This window comes from Etheostoma cragini, chromosome 11, assembly GCF_013103735.1.
Source record: "Etheostoma cragini isolate CJK2018 chromosome 11, CSU_Ecrag_1.0, whole genome shotgun sequence".
In the NCBI taxonomy this organism is placed as follows: Eukaryota; Metazoa; Chordata; class Actinopteri; order Perciformes; family Percidae; genus Etheostoma; species Etheostoma cragini.
In genome coordinates, this window is record NC_048417.1 from 22,090,108 (window position 1) to 22,095,514 (window position 5,407).

The 5,407-nt window shown below is 39.4% G+C and overlaps 1 protein-coding gene across 2 annotated transcripts in view; it reads left to right on the forward strand.

Moving 5' to 3' along the window:
- The window catches only part of si:ch73-116o1.2 (ras-related protein M-Ras), a 20,914-nt gene that overhangs the window by 893 nt on the left and 14,614 nt on the right, over positions 1-5,407 (forward strand). The window lies entirely within an intron of this gene.

Sequence of the window (5,407 nt, forward strand, 5' to 3'; positions counted from 1 at the left end):
ACACACACACACACACACACGCGCTAGTCACTGTCTGGGGACAGATCCCCCTAGCCTTCCATCATAACTTAATGGAAATGTCCAACCCTGCTGCTGCTGATGAAATTGCCTTGGGAGTAATATGTAGTTTAATGTTGCATGCTGTTTCACAATTTTCCTACAGGTTAATTGTGACCTTTGACCAGGGGGAATTACCTTCTGCGGTGCCTGTAGATGCTGGGTTTCCCACCCAGGCAAGTCAGTATGTTATCTATTACATGTGTACGAAGCCTGGTATTACTCGTTCTTAAATAATGATTCCTGTGAGATTTAAATTGTCACTTGGATGCATATGGAGTCTTACTTAGGTGACCTCTGATGTACGTGTAAGTGTGGTAAAAGGTTGACCTATAGTGTAGAAAGCTAGGTTGGGTGACCATAAGGTATTTATGAGTGTTGTTAACCATGGCATGATCATGAACTGGAATAATACTAATAGGCTAAAAGATACGTCATTCCACATTGTTCCAATAACTCGTACAAATATTTTCACGTGGATAGTGATTCAGAGACTAAAGCCGCCAACTGACAAGTTCAAATAATGCTTTGCGTCCTGTTTCACTACACTAGTTGTTAATAAAAGCCTGCTCAGAATCGTAAAATTAGACAACTAAACAGCGTTTGATTGATACCATGATGCTCATTTAATCGTGATATGATTTTACTGTAGGCTTGTAAACAATACCATGCTAGTATGGAGTTATTGCTTGGCCCTATGAGACTATAAAGAGCATTTTGTGATGTACTGACTAAAAGATATACACGACCACTCTACTTTGTATGGTGTTAATGTTATTTTCAGTCTTATTTTTTTAAATAATCAACCAGTCATTTGCAGCTCAAATAGTTCCTGTACAGTTACATTTACTTAATCATGCATTCATTGTCACTGATGCTGCTTCACTCATGACATCCTGTGTCGTGGTTGGAATTCCCAAATAGCCAGAAAGAAAAGTTAAGTATTAGAATTAATGAATGGAAAGGTCAGAGTAGGAAATGCCCCCAGCAAGTCACAGAACATTAGGGAGACATTTGGGTTGTGTGTGTGAATGGCAGACTTATTCACTTAGAATTTCTTAAACTGACGTAGTATTGTGAAAAACGACATCAATATAATTTATGACTAAATGGGTTCTTAAACAATGCTGAGCCTGGAGGCTATCTAAAGTTAGTCACTGGTGATGAGCCACAATCATGTGCGCTATGAAGCCCTCTGTTAGGCTATTTGCCAAATGCTACACAGAGGGTCTTAAAGGTCCCATGGCTTAAAAGTTTCACTTTATGAGGTTCACCAACATTAATATGCGTTCCCCCAGCCTGCCTATGGTCCCCCAGTGGCTAGGCATGGTGATAGGTGTAAACCGAGCCCTGGGTATCTCACCCTGCCTTTGAGACTATGAAAACTCAGATGGGCCAAACTGGACTGAGGTCATAAGGGGCAAGATAACAGATCGGCCCATCAAGGTTACCTCCCCTTTCTCTGCTTTGTCCACCCAGAGAATTTGGCCCACCCATGAGAAAGAATGAGTAACCCCCCCCACACACACACACACCACACACACACACAAACAACCTACAAAACAACAATCAGAAATGGCACGTCCTAAGGAAAGCTCATTGTGGGAATAAAAGAAACTTCAGATACAGTATTAGGGGACCACTAAGGTCCATATAAAAGAGACTTCAGATACAGTATTAGGGGACCACTAAGGTCCATATAAAAGAGACTTCAGACACAGTATTAGGGGACCACTAAGGTCCATATAAAAGAGACTTCAGACACAGTATTAGGGGACCACTAAGGTCTATATAAAAGAGACTTCAGACACAGTATTAGGGGACCACTAAGGTCCATATAAAAGAGACTTCAGACACAGTATTAGGGGACCACTAAGGTCCATATAAAAGACTTCAGATACAGTATTAGGGGACCACTAAGGTCCATACAAAAGAGACTTCAGACACAGTATTAGGGGACCACTAAGGTCCATATAAAAGAGACTTCAGATACAGTATTAGGGGACCACTAAGGTCCATATAAAAGAGACTTCAGATACAGTATTAGGGGACCACTAAGGTCCATATAAAAGAGACTTCAGATACAGTATTAGGGGACACCAAAGAGCACCATGTCATGGGACCTTTAAAGATCGAGGCATGAAGTCTGTCATCATTGGAGGAAATGTGATGAGGGGACAGCTGACTTTTCTTACCTCATTTTCTGAAATAGATCAGCTGACATGTCCTCATTAAGTCAGTACTACAAGTAACATGTTGAAATGAGTTTCAAGACATCTTAACATACAGCGTCATTAGCACTGCTGCTCAAATAGCCATAATTTACAACACTGTCTGAGGAAGGAAACAACCTGGGACCATAAGATATATTGCAACTTACTGCACACTGAGATGGCAGTTGTGAGAAGGAGAGGCTAGAGATGCACATCTTCATCCCGCAGGACAAAATAATTTGTGAAGAAACCATTTTAGGTAATTTTGATGCCATGCTGGCAAACATGGTGATAGAATTTGAGGGCTATTAAGGTAATAATATATTCATGCGCATCTGTTTTTTGGCCAATATTGATGCTGGTAAAGAAATGAGTCCTTTTGTATTTGCTCCAGGTTAAAGAAAATAAAGATAGCTGTCACAATTGAAAACTTATGAGAAGGTTATTAAAGTGCAAAACTTGTGTACAGTGAACCCTCTCTCTATCGCGCTTCACCTTTCACGGTCTCACTGCTTCACGGATTTTCACCGATAACTATGTTTTTCTCTCAAAAAAACACACCTGCACCGCGGGCTTTAGAAGAAAAAAACCGCTGCTGAGCGGAGTCAGGATGCAGCGGCTCAGTCAGAAGAGCAGGGAAATACACGGGAGGCACTAGTTTTCCTACTGTACTTTGTATTTTTTAGTATTTTTCATTTTCTCCCGTTCTAATCCAATGACTCTGGTCGCGGGGGGGCGGTGGGCGAGGCGGTGCTGATCTCCGACATTTGAAGCATTCAGTTCGTATTGATCATTAAAATGATTATTTTACAGTACAGTAGTTATTGGTAAAAAAACGTTTCTACAGTACTTTAATTTGTTAGACAAAGGCTTGGGCCTGTAAAAAGGTTTTGTTCTTTGGTTTCAATGTATTATGGAGTATTTCATCGTATAATAGTTGTAAAAAAAATAAAGGTTACTACTTCACGGATTTCACCTATCACAGGTTCTTCTTGGAACGACACCCCCGTGATAAACTGTATTTATTAACAAAACAACATCAACAACATACACAAACAAAATAAAAAAACAAATATTCAAACTGTGACAAAATAACCTCAAACAAAGAGAACAGAAACCTCTTGGCAAGCTGCCCATTCCTTCTCTCGCTCCCCTTCTCCTCAAGCCCCATTAGCCACACAGCAAAACCCTAACCCATAAAACTGAACAGACCTATGTCAAATAAGAAAGTAACAAAGGAACTGAAACATTACACTCGAATTAAGGATAAAGTAGACACAAAACATTGTTCATTTTGGGAACATAGGCTAGTGAAAAGGGAGAAAGGCAGCCTTTTCACAATGCCCTTCATCAAATTATTGCTTTCATTTCAGCTGTCTTGGTGACAAGAACCAGCAACCTGCCTCTCCTAAGTTAGAAACCCAGTTCCCCCAAAAAGTCAGGGCTTCACTATTTAGCAGCTTAAAGCTTTAATACATTTTGGACCCTGTAAACTGTGTCTTAACACCTCCTTTGAATGATTGATGAGTATTGATACCAACGCTACAGTACAGGCCGGGGTGTGCACCACTGCGTTTCTCCTTATATCTGTTCTGTGAGTTGTGTTGCTGCTTTGTTCCCATGTGAAAAAGGAAGTCCCTTCATCCCTTCCCAAGGAACTAACTAACAGCTTCTCAAGATCCCAGAGACGCTAAGTACAAAGTCCAAAACACACCAGCTGCTTCTGTTATTTTATATGTGAAACCACACGCCTGCAGAATAAGGTTGATGTAGGGTAGAAGATAAACTTATTATATTCCCTTGTTGGCCACAGCGGTAGAGATTGGCCCTTCAGTTCAGGAATCAAGTGAAACAACATAAAAAAGAAGCTTTATAGAATTATTTCCATGGTTTGTAACAAGGTGTAATAACCCTATATATATATTTATTTATATAGGGGTGCATGATTTAGAAAATGTCTTGATTCATTATCTATTTTAAGGCTCAAGATTTGAGTCAAAATCTGTTTTAAATTAAATAAAAAAAAAACATTCACATTATGTACATGTAGTTACTTTTCCCATTTGATAGTAAACTGGCCATCAACAAAAAAATAATAATAATCAATTTTTGGAAATCTATGAATCAATTTTGAATCAGTGAGATTAAATAGATTCATTAATGTGATTTTTTTTTAAAATTTTTTTACACATTACTACTAATTTAACTGCTGTGCTGCAATGGCTGTGTGTCGGTGGGATGTAAAGCAGATTTGAAAGATTTCTGCAGATTTCGCTGATTTCTTTGAACACTGGGTTTGGAAATGAATGCTATTTCCTAATGTGGATGATTGCTGTTTTTTAGTTCATGTCTGTCTGTCCGACATTTTCAGCAAAGGCCAAAACATAACAACAAAAGATAAGTTTACAGCCATCAATTTAATTGTTGGCTACGTTGTGCTGCAAAACAGAATCAGCTGATCTATGGGTATAAAGTGCAGGACATTGGCACCAGAGTGTGGGTTGCGCATCCTGAGTCTGTGGTTGTTAGAGGGTTAGGGGAAGGTCGTGGTTTCAGTTAAATGTTACATGTAAGAGTAGCTTGTGGCTCGGATGTAGAGTGGTCGCCCCTTAACCACAAGGCTGGCAGTTCAATCCTGGGCTTCTCCAGCCAGCATGTTGCTCCTTGGCTGCGGTGCAAATAGTTGTCTACTGTGCCTTATACTAGGATGGGTTAAACTGCAGGAACTAAGATTTCACTACATTATTTATAGCAGTGGTTTTGTAACACGTTGTATCTCATGCGTAAAGTCGCTGTGTTTTAGACCATAGGCTTTCCCTTACTATGTGCTGTAATGCAACAGCATGTTTCCTTTAAAATGTATACGTGTTGTTTCAAATAAGTACAAATACAAACGCTACAACACAAACTTAAAAGCTACAACACAACTACATAAGCGACAAAGGAACAAAAGAGAATTTGGGCGGGAGAAAATTGCTGCTATAGTAAATGCTTGAGTTCCAATATAGTGTATTAATATCATATTCAATCATAGGTATAATATTGAACTTATCTATTTCATTTAGATGCCATCCTGCGGGTGAAAAAGTCCCAGGCCTACTAATCCCATTCTGAGGCTGCAGTATCATCATTAACAG